The sequence below is a fragment of the Microcebus murinus genome, chromosome 16 (genome assembly GCF_040939455.1).
Source record: "Microcebus murinus isolate Inina chromosome 16, M.murinus_Inina_mat1.0, whole genome shotgun sequence".
Classification (NCBI taxonomy): domain Eukaryota; kingdom Metazoa; phylum Chordata; class Mammalia; order Primates; family Cheirogaleidae; genus Microcebus; species Microcebus murinus.
In genome coordinates, this window is record NC_134119.1 from 62,407,629 (window position 1) to 62,426,489 (window position 18,861).

Sequence of the window (18,861 nt, forward strand, 5' to 3'; positions counted from 1 at the left end):
GGGAGGATCGGACTCACGGGGCTGAGGAATTTTAGAGCTTGAGTGGGAATTAGGGGTGTTACATATGATTGGGTTTCTAGAGTGTCTAGATGGAGTGTCACCACGGAACAGGGTTTTATCGGGCAGTGGCTCTGGGGTGGGGCTGAGGACTCTGAGTGGGGCGGCCCCACCTGTTAAGGGAAGAGCAACTGAGCCAGTGCAGTGAAGCTGAGGGTGCCCTTCGCCCACGTTCAATGGTGTGAAGGGTGAGATGGGGACATGAGAGAAGAATAAGATTCTTAAAGACACAAATAATGTCCTGACATGGGTCCCAGAGGAAACAGCAGATGTCCAGGCCCACACGGGCCACGGGAAGCATCACACAGGGACAGAGATCAGAGAATCTGTGAGGTCAGGAGGCTGGAGAGGCAGGAGGGATGGAGGATGGATAGGGAACCACGGATGCAGAGGCTTCAGCTGGGGGTACTTGGTGACCAAAGCAGGCTGGAAGTCTAAGATGAGTAGAGAAAAACTGGAAATGTTTCTAGGATGGTGTCCTTGTGTCCATGCTCTGGTGCCTGATATTTTCAGCATCCCTTGGCAGCCCTACTGTAAAGCACAAACTATTTTACCCCAAAACCATGTCAGGTGAGTGAACAAGTTAGCCAGATCTCCGGGCGATTTGTGTGAACTGGAGGTGACAGAGCTTGTGACTCCAGGCTGAAGAATAGCCTCAGGGAAGATCGTGGGGGGCTATAAGGTGAGGTGGGCATTGAGGGGAGTGCTGGATGTGCTGTTTGTCTAACCTTCTCCTTCTTTGTTGGCTGGTCACAGTAACCGCCCCATGAGTCTCCAGGTGAGACCTGCTAACAGGAATCAGAGCAGAGTGCCGGATGCAGTGACAGTCTGGGCTGCCTGTCCTTGTCTCATCAATGATACACCACCACTCTTTTAGGATGGTCGCTTCTCTCCTCACTTGACTTTATGAGTTGGTGGGTCCGATAAAACCCAGATCATGATGAGAAGCTCTGGCTACCTGTGCACGTTATGTCCCATGTTGAGATTGTCTGTCTCTGGGAAGGCTTAGAAGCCTCTCAGGAACTCTTTATTGTTGCTCCAGAAAGTGTGTCCTTGCTCTGGAATCCTGAGGGTCTGTGTCCTCCTGCTTTCTTGGGTCATGCCAGAGGCTGCACACAGCATCTGTCCTTCTTCTAATATTGAAGACCAAAATATTGCATTGATGGAGCACATGTGTGATTGGCCACACATGAATGTGGCCCCGTGGACCATGGATATATCACACTTGGCTTTAAATTGTGAAAATGAAGCTCATCCTGTCATTGATATCATCTTCATCATTGGATGTCTCTGTTGTCACTTATGCTATTGTCATCCATGATCAGTGTTTACAGGCATTGAATTCCAGACTTCAGAGCCCTATTTCCTGGTAAGGCACTTAGAATACTTGCTGTTTCTTATTCTTCAGGTCTGGTTATCATGCTGTTTTCAATGCAGTGTAGCAACATGATGTTCTGCAGTACGTTTAGATGGGCCAGGCCCTTTAAGAAATCATTGGGCTGGACATGGTGGCTCATACCTCTAATCCCAGCACTTTTTATTTTTACTTTTTTGAGACAGAGTCTCACTTTGTTGCCCAGGCTAGAGTGCTGTGGTGTCAGCTTAGCCTATAGCAACCTTAAACTCCTCGGCTGAAGCAATCCCACTGCCTCAGCCTCCCGAGTTGCTGGGACTACAGGCATGTGCCACCATGCCTGTCTAATTTATATATATATACTTTTAGTTGTCCACCTAATTTCTTTCTATTTTTTTTTTTTTTTGTAGAGACAGGGTCCGCTCTTGCTCAGGCTGCTTTCGAACTCCTGAGCTCAAAGGATCCATACGCCTCGGCCTCCCAGAGTGCTACAATTACAGCTCAAGGACTTAGTAAAGGAAGGACAATCAAATCCAAACCTAGCAGAAGAAAATAAATTAAAAAATTCATAGCTGTACTAAATGAAACAGAAACAAACAGAAGAACCACCACAATGCAGAGGTTGCAGAGGTTTGATGAAACAAAGGTCAATTGACTACTTGCTAGATTGACTGGGAATAGAAAAGAAAGAATTCAATAAGCTCAATGAGAAATGAAAAAAGAGACATTAGAATTGATATTATAGAAGTACAAAATATCCTCTGGGACTAGTATGTAATGTTCTACACACATAAACGAGAAAATCTAGAGGAAATGGATAAATTTTGGGAAACAAACAACCTCGCAAGCTTGAAACACGAAGAAATGGGAATCCACAGAAGACCAGTAATGAGTAACTAGCTAGAAACAAATACAAAATCTCCCCTCCCCTCCAATAAAATAGCAGGACCCAAAGGCTTCCCAGGTGAATTCTACCAGACCTACAAAGAAGAACTGGTACCTATCCTACTGAAACTGTTCCATAATATTGAGAAGGAGGGAATCCTCCTTACCTCATACAACAAAGCCAGTACTACCCTGATTCCAGCCAGGAAAGGACACACACAAAAAAGAAAAGTACAGGCCAATATCCCTAATGAACCTAGATACAAAAACCCTTAAGAAAATACTAGGAAACCAAATCAAACAGCATAACGCAAGGATGATTCACCAGAATAACTAGGTTTCATCCCAAGCATGCAAGGATGGTTCAACATACACAAATCAATAAACGCAATTTGGCACATAAAAAGAATTAAAAACAAACATTATACGCTCATTGCAATAGATGCAGAAAAAGCATTCAATAACATCCAGCACATCTTCATGATGAAAACTCTGAACGGCTGGGCTCAGTGGCTCACCCCTGTAATCCTAGCACTCTGGGAGGCCGAGCGGGCGGATTGCTTGAGGTCAGGAGTTCAAAACCAGCCTGAGCAACAGTGAGACCCCGTCTCTACTAAAAATAGAAAGAAATTAATTGGCCAACTAAAAATATATAGAAAAAATTATCCAGGCATGGTGGCGCATGCCTGTAGTTCCAGCTACTTGGGAGGCTAAGGCAGAAGGATTGCTTGAGCCCAGGAGTTTGAAGTTGCTGTGAGCTAGGCTGATGCCACAGCACTCTAGCCTGGGAAACAGAGTGAGACTCTGTCTCAAAAAAAAAAAAAAAAAAGAAAGAAAGAAAGAAAGAAAGAAAACTCTAAACAAACTGAGCATAGAAGGAACATATCTCAAAATCATGAAAGCCATTTAAGCCCCAACTCAAGCTATCTATCCAAAACATCTGTGCTCAGTTAATATTTTGAAATAGAATACGTTAACAGAATTGTAAAATGCCATGGCTTGGAAAAAAGTAAATGAGATGCAATTAGATGATCAAAAAAGTTTTAATTAACAGGATATAGAGTAAGCAACCATATAATTTTCTTGCTTTCTGAAAAGTCAAATAACATCATGTTTCATAATCTGTTTTAAATTCAACATTATTGCAATAAAAGTAGTTTAATTGAATCAATAAAAAAGCCACATATGACAAACCCACAACCAACATCATATTGAATGAGGCCAAGTTGATAGTGTGCCATTTAAGAACTGGGAAAAGGCAAGGATGCCCACTGTCACCTCTTCTACTCAGCACGGTACTGAATGTCCTGGCCAGTGCATTCAGGCAAGAGAAAAATAAAGGGCATTGAAATAAGGAAAGAGGAGGTCAAACTATTCCTGTTTGCTGATGGTATGATCTTGTATCTAGAAAACCCTGAAGACTCCTTCAAAGGAATCCCGGAATGGATAAATTCAGTAAGCTCTCAGGGTACAACAGGAATGTACACAAATCAGTAGCATTGCTATGCACTGGATACAGCGTGTTGACTTCACTCTCCTGGTGATCTGGAGCCAGACGACTGGATGCCCCTCCAACCACCTGTGAGCCAGGCCCCTGCTTCCGCGGAGTGTGCGCCATGGCCCTAGATGCCTCCAGCAGCCCCAGCCCAGAAGGTTCCTTTCCCAGCACGGCCCCTTAATGGTCTAAAGCTGGGTTCCTGGAACTTGGGGCGACTGTGACGTCGACCATCAACTACCTGCCAGTCCCTGCAGGCTGTGGAGCTGGTGCATCCTGGAGACACATGGACACAGTTTGCAAACCTTTGCCCCTTGGTGCATGGCCTACGAACTAGGACTCTACTCATCGCTGGGTCCAGAGAGCCACAGAAGCCCCCAGGAGCGGGCAGTACCACGCCACGGCTGCCACCTGGGAGGAGCCCCAAGAATGTCCAACCCCGCGGCCTCACGGGCGCTGGCATCACCTCGCCTCGCGCACGGACCCCTGGAGCCCTAGAAGTCTGAGGGTATGGTCTTGACTCTGAGCCTGCCACTCGGCACCTCCATCCCAAATGGATCTGAGGCTTTGTGGCCACGAACTGCACGGCCTGTGTGCGCCAGCCTCCCTTGGCTCCCAGGAAGGCTTGGGGTTTCCGCCCAGCCCCTTCATTTCGTGACCCTCGGCCCCATGTTGTTGCTCACCTGAAGCTTCTGCTTTTTGTTCAGTTGTGACCCAAGAGGTTGTGGCTGCAGAGAGCGACGTGGGCATTTTCTTCTTTGGTCGGCCTTCCCAGTAACGTGGTGTTTGCCTGGTGGGAAAAAATGACAGCCATGTTGAGATGTTGAGAATCAAAGCAGGAACTCAATACAACTCCTTATAGGCTAAAAAATAAAATACCTGGGAATATAATTAACCAAGGAGGTAAAAACATCTGTACATGGAGAACTGTATATATGATGAAAGAAATCATAGGTGACACAAACTCATGGAAAATTAATCCCACGCTCATGTGTCAAAAGATTCAATATTGTTAACATGTCCATAAGGGCCAAAGTGATTATTTACAGATTCAGTGCAATTCCCAGCAAAATTCTGATGTCATTTTTCTGAGAATTACTAAAAACCATCCAGAATTTCATATGGAATCACAGTAGAGCCTGAAAACACAAGGCAATCCTAAGGGGAAAAACGTCTCCAAAAGAATCACATTACATGACTTGAAATTATAGTACAAGGCTGTAGTAACTGAAACAACAAGGCACTGGCATGAAAGTAGACTCATAGGTCAATGGAGCAAAGATAGAGCCCAGGCATAAAACTATGCACCTACCACTCTCTGATTTGTGAAAATTCAGAGAGGGAAAGGGTGCCCCATCTATAGATGGTACTGGGAAAATTGGAGAGATTTATGGAGAAGAAGGAAACTGGATCCTTCTCTCTCACCATCTACAAAAATTAACTCCAGATGGATTAAAGACTTAAATGTCAGACCTGAAGCCATAGAAATTACAGAAGGAAACGTGGGATAAATGCTTCTAGATAGTGGCATTAGTGGAATAGAGGAATATGGATAGTGGCATAGTGGAATTTATGACTAATATCTCAGAAGCAAATAGAGCAGGAAGAAAAAAATAAGACTTACTAAAACTAAATGATTTTGCACAGCCAAGGAAATAATCAACAGAATAGACAAACTACAAAATGGGGGGAAATGTTTGCAAACTACACATCCAACAAGGGACTAATACCCAGAATCCACAACGAATTCAAACAAAGCAACAAGAAAAAAATAAAACAAGCTCATTTCAAAGGGGGAAAAGATATGAAGGGATTTTTGTGAAAAGAAGATATACAAATGGCTAACAAACATGAAATCATGTTTGATCTTACTAATCATTGGGGTAATGCAAATTAAAACCACCATGAGATACCCATTATGCCCAATCAGGATGGCTGTTATCCAAGAATCAAGAAAGAATAGATGGTGAATAGATGAGGTGACAAAGGAACGCTTGTACATTGGTGGTGGGAATGTTAACTAGTACAACCTCTAACAGTATGGAAAATTGTATGGTGATTCCTCAAAGAACTAAAAGTAGACCTACTATGCATGCAATCCAGCAATCGCACTACCATATAGCTGCCCAATGGAGAAGAACTCATTATATCAAAATAACACCTGCACTGGAATGTTTAATGCAGAAAAATTCACAATTACAAAGAAAGGGAATAAATCTATATGCGCATCAACTGAGGTGTGTATAAAGAAACTATTCATCTGACATTTTTAATCTAAAAAAAAAAAAAAAAAGAAACTGTATTGGCCGGGCGTGGTGGCTCACGTCTATAATCCTAGCTCTCTGGGAGGCCAAGGCGGGCAGATTGCTCGAGGTCAGGAGTTCTAAACCAGCCTGAGCAGGAGCCAGACCCCGTCTCTACTATAAATAGAAAGAAATTAATTGGCAAACTAATATATATATAGAAAAAACTAGCCGGGCATGGTGGGGAATGCCTGTAGTCCCAGCTACTTGGGAGGCTGAGGCAGCAAGATTGCTTGAGCCCAGGAGTTTGAGGTTGCTGTGAGCTAGGCTGACGCCACGGCACTCACTCTAGCCTGGACAACAAAGTGAGACTCTGTCTCAAAAAAAAAAAAAAAAGAAAAAAGAAAAAAGAAACTGTATCTATATGCACACACACACACACACACATATGCTGTTTTTTGACACCATTGGGCATATATGTTTATATTTACATACATACAGCATGGAGTATTATTCAGCCAGGAAAAGGAATAAAATAATGTCTTTTGCAGCAACTTGGGTGGAACTGGAGGCCAACATTCTAAGAAAAGTATCTCAGGAACTTTAGAACACATATACCCCCTAGGTGTATATTCAAGAGAAAGGCAGACATGTATTCATGACAGCCTAGAGCTGGAACATTCACAGAGATCCAACTCAATAAGCCCAAATGGAAATTCACCCAAATCCCCACCAGCCATAGAATGTGTTGTGTTTTTAAAATGTGGCAGAAAAGTTTTTGCCACTCTCACCATTGATATGTGGGGCCTATGTGCTATCCCTGTGAGTATGGGTGGGCTGGTGACTTCTAAAACTAACAGGTGTAGGGAAGTGACTCAATGTGACATCAAAGTACGGGTCATAAACAGCATGAGGTCTGGTATAAGAAACCTGATTTTTGCGACAGCACCCTGCTGGAGGGGTCATGTGTAGAGGCTCAGGAGAAAGTCCCCACAGAGCCCAGCCTTCTGGCCATGCCCACCAAATTAGATTGGCACATGTGATGTACTACAGAGTGTCGAGATGGGCAGGTCCCTTAGGACTCTACAGAACCATAATGAGAGAGAAAGCGAGAGGTGGGAGGAGAGATCATGAAGTATACTGCTGTTGCTTCCATGTAAGTGGGAATAATTATGATCCATCCTCCTGTGTGTTTTGAAAAAATATATCTCCCTGCCCTTCTGTGCATAGCACATGTCTGAAGGTGAGTCATGTGCTGCTCTAGTGACAGTAAAGCATCCCTCACAGCAGCTACGGTGGGGCTACAGTCGAGGACATTTGCAGTAGTCCCTTGTCACCTGCTAATGGCTGTGGGTTCTGTCCAGGATGAACTGGTGCATCACAATGGCGTACACTTGCCGTGGTCTTTCAGGGAACTCAACTTTTTTATCAATCCAAACTTTCTGACTCAAAATCTGTCTCAGATCTTTACATAGCAATGATCATGATGTTATGTGGGGCAGCTGACATCAGCCTTCTGCTTTCAATTACGCCTATGGAGTGCCCAGTAAGTGACACACTCATTGGCTGTCCACATCTCTTGTCCGTAAACACAGTGTGCTGTATGAGATGTCTCCTAAAATCTTTGCAGATCAACCTCTCCTTATGGGCATATAATACTGCTGCCTAGTTCTCATGCCCGCCCTGGTTGGATGGCTTGGTGCTGGTTTCTGTCATTGCCAGACCCCATCATCCCACTGGCACTATGGAGTACAGCTCTGTAACAGTTTTTCTACATTCACATCTGATCTCAGAGAAATGACCGTGATTCAAATCTCAGTGACGCTGGCATCTCTTCACCAGTGCACTGCTAACTGGCCCTCCTGAGGATCCCAGTGGGCTCATGCATTGTGTAATTGTTTTCTTGTTTTTGACCTGGAGTCTCATCTCAGGGACTCCTTTAACCCACATCTGAACCTTTTGATTGTAGACCCTACTGCTATACTGCAGTGCAATTCAGTTCTGGTGCTAACCAGTCAGGGTCAGCCCAGCATCCACCGGTCATGAGCAGCCTCACATCAAATACCAGCCCAAATTTAGGGCTGTTCAACTTGTTACAGACTCAGGGGTTGCTAAACATCTCAGGGTTGATATTCTGGTAGCATTTCTCCCTGAACTCAAGAAAGCCGTGTAACAACAGAGTTAATATAGACAAAGGAGAACAGTGTGGGCCAGGGGAAGAGAGAGACACACATAGGGCCAGGTGAGAGATTGTCTGAAATGCAAAGCTTCATTGCCTGCTCAGGTTGGGGTGAGGGTGTGTTGAGGAAAGACAATTATTGAGGACTTAATGAGATGTGGCTGATAAGATTATTATTTTATCACCCAATATTGCTATATTAAAGACTGAATTTAACTCCTGATTTCAGGAGTTTTGCAGGTCTTTGTCCTGAAGGAACATGTGAACTCATTTGTTTGCATATCAAAGGATGTGTTGCCTCGGGAGGGCTCAAAACTCCAGTCAGATGCATTCCAAGATGGCTTCTGTTATCTCAAACCTGTGGCGCCCCCATTCTTGAAAGACAAGGCAGCTATACATGGCACCACAGAATGGGAGCCAGAATAATGAGTGCCCAGCCCGAGAGAGGAGATGGACATTTGTGACTAAGAGCAATTAACAAACAGCCAAGTTCCTGCTTCCTTCTGACTCTCTGTCTCAATCCACAATAACTAGATAAAAGAAATATGGAGCCACAATATCTCTGGGTTACCCCTCTGTTAAATGATAGCTGTCTCTTAGAACTTAGAAGTTAGTCCCTGAAAGATTTTGTAAACGTTTGTTCACATAGATAGAATAGATTAGGAAATTTTAGAAGTCTCTTGAAAGGACTTTTTAAGTCCAAACCGAAATACCTGATATTATGTAGATCTGTTACTCCTGGCAACCAATACCTGATATCTGTGATAATAAAACCTACCTGAAACTAACCTCATGGCCTCACTACCAATGGGTATGTAGTGGGGACCCCTCAGTACCCTTGCTTTATGCTAATTTCTTTATATAAATCTATGAAACTATACCTTCCTGTGCGTATTCTTTCATTTCCATTATTCCCTCTATTTCGTATTAATTTCTTATCCTCTGTCACGACTTTTACCTAAGGGACCCGATTTCTCACAGGGAGAAGTAGCTGATCTCCCTGCAGAGCGCACCCCTCTCCTCGGTCCTCTGATGTTTTCCTCTTTGGAGTTAAGTCTTGCGGCTGGTCCTCAAGTGTACCTGTTCTTAGGCTGCAGGAGGTCAGGATCACTTCCACCGCTGAAACTGTACTTTAAACCACTGAGTGATGGGTCTGAGTCTGTCCTTTTTTCTCTCAGCACCTCAATGCCACTTGTGAGCAGCCATCCCATCCCACACACCTGTTGTTATCATCTCCCCTGGAGTTATCAAACCCAGAGACAATGTACCAGCAGTGCATACCTTGTAGTGCATCCAAGATCCCTTGTAATGAAGTATCAGTGATCCCACAGGGGACACATGCCCTGGTGACTGTCCTCCCTCCACCTAGCAGCTGTCATGAGGCGCCTACTGGCTTTCCTGGGGAGTCATCCAACCCTCAAAACTACTCTTATGGTTGGCTTCCTAGGAATACTGTTGGGTGTCTTTTTCTAGAAGCAGACTGTGAGATGTTGTTTTAAGGGATTTATTGAGGAAGTGCTCCAGGGAATCCAAACAGACCCTGGTTCGATGGGAGACTTAAGCCTGATCCCAGGAGGCTGTGGTGCACACACCGCAGCACAGAGGTGACATCACTATGGAGACCCAGAAGTGAGTGTGACAGTGAGACACTGGCTGCCAGCTGTTATCAGAAGGAAGGTGAATGGCAGTCACACTTCCATGTGGCTCGCACGCAGCTGAGGGCAAGTCCCTGCTGATGTGGGCACCTCGGAGGTGTGAAGGAGCAGCTTGGGGACGGGGATCTGGGCAGGCACCAACAGTGTGTAAATCCTTACGCCGCAGTGTGGAAACACTTCTGAAGGGAGACATGAGAATCTGTGGCATGCAGGACATTAGAGATGCAAAGTGAGTGCGTGTGGGGGGGTCCTGGGCAGAGGGGAGATGGGAGGTTGTAGGCTGCAAAGCACAGACAGCGTTAGAGGAGTTCATTAAGGCAAGGGAGCAGCCCCAGACCCACCTCAGAAGGAAGTGGGTTCAGGGAGGCCCCTGTGGGCAGACCCAGAGCCAGGAGTCAAAGGTGTGGGGTTAGTGCTATTGCAGGGTGACATGGAGTAGGGGCAGCCACTGGGCCACCTGCATGTGTGACAGTGTGTGTGTCTGTCTGTCTGGCTATTGAGTTAGACAGATACATGTCTAGACAGAAGGCTGCTGGGCCTCAGGAGCTAAAGGGTTAGTGCAGGGGTCCCAGGAAAGGGGCCAACACGGGCCATGACACAGGGACAATGGAGAGCAAATGGGGAGAATCCCACTGAGGGAGGAAGTGACAAGTACAAGGACACAAAAGTGAGCTATAGGGTGCGGGAAAGTGGAGCTGAGGCTGCAAGTTTCTCATGAGAGGGAGGGGGTCTGAGCAGAGAAGGGGCCTGGCACCCAGCCTCGGGGAAGAGTGGAGAATGAAGGGCCAGGCTGGGGTGAGGAATGGAGACAGGGGATCGAGGTTTCCAGACATAGGGCCAATGTTTTCCAGTAACCTTCTCTGACCAGGGAGAGGTTTGGGCAGCATGGTCTCACAGAGGGCTTAGGGTAATAGCTTTGCAAGTATGGGTGGGCACAGTGTGGAAAACCACAATCTCCACCTCTGTCCTGTAGGGTACTCCAAGATGCATCAAGTAATGAAAATTAGACCCCAGAAGAGGCCTAATAGGAGTCTGGGCATGGGAGGAGGAGGAGCTCCAGGGCCCAGACAACCTTGGCAAATGCACAGGCCAGAAGTGGGGACACAGGCAGCACGGGTGTGTGGGAACCCAGGCCCTGGGCTCCAGGGAATGCATGGTCCCAGATGTGTGGAGACACGTGGATGTCCCTGGAGAGTCCAGAGCCCCAGATGTCGTCACGGAGAACAGGGCAGGGGGATGTAGGACTCACAAGATGTCAGGGTGTCCAGGGGCCCTTGAAGGTGGCTTCTGCACTGCCAGGGATGTCTTGGTGGCTTCAGAGCCTCACTTTTCCTCTGACACCAGCAAATTTTGCCCCTTGAAAACTTCCCACCCCCAAATAGACTGTTGGGGCCCTCTTTGTTGTCACACCTGAGTCCTCACGGAGGCCATTTCCACTCTGACCTGCATTTGTTTCCTCCCCTCACTTAGAATGAGCACCCCCTGGGCACCAAGTCTGTCCTTGTTCCCCCCTGGAGCTTCCCTTTCTGAGTAGCAAGTTCTCAAACACCCACAGGAGTCAACTATGGGATTTCACCCTTGGAATCTTCCCCTTCCCTACACCCAGCAGGCTCCCAGCCCTCAGCTCCCCAGACCCGTATTGATCTACTCCCCCATCTCACGCCTGTCTCTACACTGAGACCCCCCCCCTTCCCCAAATACAGGCCAGAGACTCACCCCAGCATGAGCAGGTGGTGGGCACAGAAACACGCGTGAGACCTCAGTAAAGCTAAATCTCACTTTATTTTTCAGAGTAAATATTCACGTGCATGTGTTTGTGGATGAATCCAGATCCTGGAGTTCCGCTAGTGCTTAATCACAGAAGTAGGAAGACGCCCGGCACGTGTGGACAATATCGGAGGGTACAGATCCTCAAGAATTTCTTCCCGTTGGAGGACTAGGTGAAAGGAAGCTGGTGTTGTGATTGAAATTTTCTGTGTATTGTCGGTGAGACTCCAGGAACAAGGCCAGCTCAGGAAAGAAAACCGGAATCTCTTTTTCCTCCTACAAATGTTATCACAATTTGTAAGATTTATAATTAGCAATGAATGCACACCGCTGGTGCAAATTTGCCAGGAGACATTATTTTTTCAAAAATAATATGTTATCTTACCTTCTTAGAGTTCAGGACGGTCATGCCGAGACGTTGCTGGATGGATGAGTAGATTGCACCATCACTTGTGCTGGGATGAGACGCTTCATCTTGTTGAAGAAATCTGTGAGCTTGTTTGGGAAGCCGTGCATATCCAACATGCTGCATGCAAATGAAACTGTGGCCCTCAGTAGACACTTGAGCATTTTTTCGATCAGAAATGATGCAATCAGCTTTAAGTCGACAATTGTGTATTCCGTTGCAAGCACCGTTGATAGCTCTGGTAGGAATTCCTCCGTCTTGTACAAGATCAAGTCAGCCAGTTTACATATGGCGATGTTTGTGACCACGGCTGTTATAAAGCAAATAAGCGAGCGCATAGAAAACATGATGAGTGTTTTGTCGGTTTCAGTCCAAGGTTAGGACTCTATTCTTGAAGAGTCTTTCTGCTTCCAGAGGTCAAGAATGAGAGTGACTCGAGCTAGTCCGGAGGAACTAGTCATGTCCAAGGAGGATGGGGCGTTCCCAGTGACGACACCTCTCTCTTCCTGGCCAATGAGCATGTGGCACGGCAACCCCAGCCATTTTGAATGCATCGTCCCCACCTTCCGACATGGTGGGCGCCCTGCCAGCTGACAGTGCAGTTGTCGGAGGTGGTGAGGGGGGGCACTGGAAGCCTCACAGGGGGCTGGGGGAGCACAAGGAGCTCTCATTAAAGGGACAAGATTTTACCCTTTTCAAGTACACAGCCCTGAAATGGAGAGTTTTGTCATGAGCCTTTGTGTGTGAAGATGGGACATGCTGACATTTTTGTACCACTGTGGGTAACAGCATAAGCCCAGGGCCCTACATCTTGGGGGTACTCCCTGAGCTGTGACATTTCCTTTCTGTGGCAAAAAGGCCTTGCCTTCTATGGCAGCGACGTAGCCTGATCAGATCGTGAGCCCATCAGCCCTGATCACCAAGCTGGTTCTAAATACACATTAGTAATGTGTTAGACGGCCATAAAAGACAGCGGTGGGGGACGCGTGCCCCCTAGGGGACACTCAGATCTTGGCCGCTCTCAGCCCTGAATGGCCGCGCCAGGCTCCCGACCCAGCAGCTACCCTGACTTCCTCCTCAGCCAGACATTTGAGTCCTCAACTTCTTGCTTTTGGTGTTTTCTTCCCAAAGACAGCGTGTGTTTCCTACAGAGAGTCCACACACACGATATGAGAACTGAATCATGGAATCTCTCATCTGAGTTGTCTTGCTGTTATGGCTACTCTCGTGGGGTCTGGTCTGGGTCCTCTCAAGACCTGCCCACCAGGTGGGGTGCTGAACGCAGAGGTGGCCAGTGAGGTTGTCCCGGGAGAATCGGACGGACTGACTGGGGCTGAGGAAGTTTAGATCTTGAGTGGGGACTGAGGCTGGCAGATGTGATTGCTTTTGAGTGTCACCATGGAACAGGGTTTTATAGGGGCAGTGGCTTTGGGGTGGGGCTGAGGACTCTGAGTGGAGCAGCCCCACCTGCTTCGGGAAGAGCGACTGAGCCGGTGCAGTGAAGCTGAGGGTGCCCTTCATCCATGTTCAGTGGTGTGAAGGGTGAGATGGGGACCCGAGGGAAGGATAAGATTCTTAAAGACACAGATAGTGTCCTGACATGGCCACAGAGGAAACAGCAGATGTCCAGGCCCACATGGGCTGTGGGAAGGATCACACAGGGACAGAGATCAGAGAATCTGATCGGGATTGAGGTCGGGAGACTGGAGAGCCAGGAGGGATGGAGGGTAGATAGGGTACCACGGATGCAGAGGGTTCAGCTGGGAGTACTTGGGGACCAAAGCAAGGTGGAAGTCTAAGATTAGGAGAGTCAAACTGGAAATGTTTCTAGGATGGTGTCCTTGTGTCCATGCTCTGGTGTCTGATGTTTTTAGCATCCCTCCGGTTCCCTACTATAAAGCACAAACTCTTTTACCCCAAAACCCATGCCAGGTGAGTGAACAAGATAGCCAGATCTCCACGCGATTTGTGTGAACTGGAAGGGACAGAGCTGGTGACTCCAGGTGAAGAATAGCCTCAGGGTAGACTGTGGAGGAGTGGCTGCTGACCTGGGCATGAGGGCTCTTCTCCATATGCTGTTTATAGATCCTTTTCTTTTGTTCACTGGTCACAGTAATCTTCCCCACCTGCTCCAGGTGAGAGATGCATAAGAGGAAGCAGAGCAGAGTGGATGTGGCACTGTGGACCATGGAAATCTTACACTTGGCTTTAAATTGTGATAATGAAGCTCATCTTGCCATTGATGTCATCTTCATCATTGGATGTCTCTGTTGTCACCTATGCCATTGTCATCCATCGTCAATGTTTGCAGGTATGGAATTCCAGTCCTCAGAGTGCCATTCCTGGTAAGGCCCTTAGAATACTTGCTGTTTCTTGTTCTTCACGTCTGATTAGCATGCTGTTTTGAATGCAGCGTAGCAACATGATGTTCTGAAAAATTTTTAGATGTGCCAGGTCCTTTAAAAAATCTTTGGGCTAGACATGGTGGCTCATACCTCTAATCCCAGCACTTTTTTTTTTTTTTGAGACAGAGTCTCACTCTGTTGCCTGGATTATAGTTCCATGGCATTAATGCAGTTCACAACAACCCGAAACTCTTGGGCTCAAGCATCCTCCTGCCTCAGCCTCCCTAGTTGCTGGGACTACAGGCATGTGCCAGCATGCCTGGCTAATGTTTTATATGTATACTTTTAGTTATCCATATAACTTCTTTCTATTTTTCTTTGGTAGAGATGGGGTCTCGCTCTTGGTAACGGTGTTCTCAAACTCCTAAGCTCAATCTGCCCACATTGTCAGCCTCTAACAGTGCTAGGACTACACCTAAAGGTCCTAGTAGAAGAAGAACAAGCCAAACCCAAACCTAACAGAAGAAAAGAAATTAAAATAAATGAGAGCTGTACTAAATGAAATAGAAACTAACAGAAGAACCCCCACAATGCAGAGGTTGCAGAGGTTTGATGAAACAAAGGTCAATTGACTACTTACTAAATTAACTGGGAATAGAACAGAAAGAACTCAGTAAGCTCAATCACAAATGAAAAAAGAGACACTAGAATTGATACCTTAGAAGTACAAAATATCCTCTGAGCCTACTGTGTAAAGTTCTACACACATAAACTAGAAAATCTAGAGGAAATGGACAAATTTTTGGAAACACACAACCTCCCAAGCTTGAATCGGGAAGAAATGGGAATCCAGAGGGGACTAGTAATGAGTTGCAAGGCTGAAACAAATACAAAATTTCCGCCTTCCAAAAAAAAAAAAAAAATGCCAGGACCTGAAGTGTTCCCAGGTGAATTCTCCAAAACCTACAAAGAGGAACTGATACCTATCCTACTGAAACTGCTCCATAATATTGAGAAGAAGGGAATCTTCCTTACCTCATACTACAAAGCCAGTATCACCCTAATTTTATCCAGGAAAGGACACACACAAAAAAGAAAAGTACAGGCCAATATCCCTAATGAACCTAGATACAAAAACCCTTAAGGAAATGCTGACAAACCAAATCGAACAGCACAACGAAAGGAAAATTCACCACGATAGGTGGGTTTTATCACAAGCATGCAAGGATGGTTCAACATAGACAAATGAAGGAACTTGATTCGGCACATAAACAGAATTAAAACAAAAATTATATGATCATTTCAATAGATGCAGAGAAAGCATTCAATAACATCCAGCACATCTTCATGATGAAAACTCTGAACAGACTAAGCATAGAAGGAATTTATCTCAAAATCGTTAAAGCCATTTAAGCCCAGACTCAAGCTAGGTATCCAAAACACCTGCGCTCTCTTAATATTTTGAAATAAAATACATTAACAGAATTGTAAAATATCAGAGCTTGGAAAAAAGAAATTGAGAAGCAGTTAAATGATCAAAAAAGTTTCAATTAATAGGATATAGAGTAAGCAACCATATAATTTTCTTGCTTTCTAAGAAGTCAAATAACATCATGTTTCATAATCTGTTTTAAATTAAACATTATTGCAATAAATGTATTTTAAACTAATTGAACCAATAAAAAAGCCATATATGAGAAACCCACAGCCAACATCATACTGAATGGGGCCCAGTTGATAGCGTTCCCTTTAAGGACTGGGAAAAGACAAGGATGCCCAGTGTCACCACTTCTATTCAACACGGCGCTAACTGTCCTGGCCAGTGCCTTCAGGGAACAGAGAAATAAAGGGCATTGAAATGATGAAAGAGTAAGTCAAACTATTCCTGTTTGCTGATGGTATGGTTTTCTGTCTAGAAAACCCTAAAGACTCCTTCTAAGGAATCCTGGAATGGATAAATTCAGTAACCTCTCAGATTACAAAAGGAATGTACAGAAACCAGTAGCATTGCTATGCACTGGTAACAGCGTGCTGACTTCACTCTCCTGGTGATCCACTGGATGCCCCGCCAACCGCCTGTGACCCAGGCCCTTGCTTCCGTGGAGTGTGCCCCAGGGCCCTAGATGCCTCCAGCCGCCCCAGCCCAGGCGGTTCCTTTCCCAGCACGGCCCCTTAACTGTCCAACGCTGGGTCCCCCGAGATTGGAGCCACTGTGACATGGATCAACAACTACCTTCGGGTCCCTGCAGGCTGTGGAGGTGGCGCGTCCCCCTAGTCACATGTACACAGTTGGCAAACCTTCTTGCTCCGGGCTAACAGCCTGCGGGCCCGGAACCGACGCATCGCCCGGTCGTGAGAGCCACAGAAGCCCCCAGGGGCGTGCAGTAGGACACCACGGCCACTGCCTCGTGGGAGGACTCCACGAATGTCCAGTCCCGCCCCCTCAGGTTGCCTAGCGCAAGGGCCCCTGGAGCCCAACACGTCTGAGACTATGGTCCTCACTCTGAGCCCACCACTCGCCCACCCTCCATCCCAAATGGATCCGAGACTTTGTGGCCACGAACTGCACAGCCTGTGTGTGCCAGCCTTGGCTCCCGGGAAGGCTTGAGGCTTCCGCCCAGCCCTTTCATTCGGTGACCCTCAGTCCCAGGTTATTGCTACCTTGATGCCTCTGTCTTTGTTCAGTTGTGACCCAAGTGGTTGTGGCTGCAGAGAGCTTCTTGGGCTTTTTTCTCTTTGGTCGACATTCCCAGGAACATGGTGTTTGCGAGGTGAAAAAATAAAATAAAATAACAGCCATGTTGAGAATCCAATCAGGAACTCAATACAATTCAGATAGGCTAAATAATAAAATACCTAGGAACATCCTTAACCGAAGAGGTGAAAGATCTGCCCAAGGACAGCTATATATATGCTGAAACAAATCATAGGTGACACAAACTCATGGAAAAGGAATCCCATGATCATGTGCCCAGAAGATTCAATATTGTTAAGATGTCCATAAGGTCCAAAGTGATTATTTACAGATTCAATGCAATTCCTAGCAAAATCCTGATGTGATTTTTCTGTGAATTACTAAAAACCATACAAAATTTCATACGAAATCACAAGAGGGTCCCAAAACACAAGGCAATCCTAAGGAAAAAGAAATCTCAAAAGGAATCACATTACATGACTTGAAATTATAATACAAGGCTGTAGTAACTGAAGCAACTTGGCACTGGCATAAAAGTAGACTCATAGGTCGATGGAGCAGGAGATAGAACCCAGGCATAAAACTATACACCTATAACTACCTGATTTGTGAAAATTCAGAGAGGGAAAGGGTACCCTATTTAATAAATGGTGCTGGGAAAATTGGAGAGATTTATGGAGAAGAAGGAAACTGGATCCTTATCTCTCACCATCTACAAAAATTAACTCAAGATGGATTAACGACTTCAATGTCAGACTTGAAACCATAAAAGTTATAAATGCTTCTAGATAGCAGCATTTATGGAATAATGGACTATGGACACCAGCATAGTGGAATTTATGACTCAGATCCCAGAAGCAGCTAGAATAGCAAGAAAAATAAATGGGACTTACTCAAACTAAATGTTTGTGTACAGCAAAAGGAAATAATCAACATAATAGACAAACTACAAAATGGGAGGAAATATTTGCAAACTACACATCCAACAAGGGACTAATACCCAGAATTCACAAGGAATTCAAACAAAGCAACAAGAAAAAAATAAAACAAGCCCATATCAAAGGGGGAAAAGATATGAAGGGATTTTTGTGAAAAGAAGATATACAAATGGCTAACAAACATATGAAAACATGCTAGACCTGACTAATCATTGGGTCATTGCAGATCAAAACCACCATGAGATACCCATTATGCACAACCAGGGTGGCTATTATTCAAGAGTCAAGAAAGAATAGATGGTGCACAGATGAGGTGACAAAGGAAGACTTATGCACTGGTGGTTGGAATGTCAACTAGTACATGCTCTAACAGTATGGAAAACGGTATGGAGATTACACAAAGAACTAAAAGTAGATCTACCATGAATGTGATCCCGCAATCCCACTACCATGTATCTGCCCAATGGAAAAGAAGTCATTATATCACAGAACACCTGCACTTGAATGTTTAATGCAGCACAATTCACAATTACAAAGAATGGTATCAGTTTAAATGACCATCAATTGAGGCGTGTATAAAGAAATTGTATCTATATGCACACACACGCACATTTATGTTTGTATGTACATATATACAGCATGGAGTATTATTCAGCCATGAAAAGGAGTGAAATAATGTCTTTTGCAGCAACTCAGATGAAAATGGAAGCCAATATTCTAAGAAAACTATCTCAAGACCTTTTTTTTAATTTTTATTATTTTTAAGACTAGTCAAGTGTAGTAGTGAGGAGGGGGGAAAGTAGTAGAACAAGGAATTCAATCTGTAACTGACTGTGAACAAT

The 18,861-nt window shown here is 45.4% G+C and overlaps 1 long non-coding RNA gene across 1 annotated transcript in view; it reads right to left on the reverse strand.

The window, feature by feature from the left end:
• Positions 1 to 18,861, reverse strand: part of LOC105869125 (uncharacterized) — a 37,629-nt gene that overhangs the window by 1,885 nt on the left and 16,883 nt on the right. Inside the window, exon 2 of the long non-coding RNA XR_002222445.2 lies at positions 4,475 to 4,581. This is a non-coding gene — a long non-coding RNA (uncharacterized LOC105869125). The remainder of the gene's footprint in view (positions 1 to 4,474; positions 4,582 to 18,861) is intronic.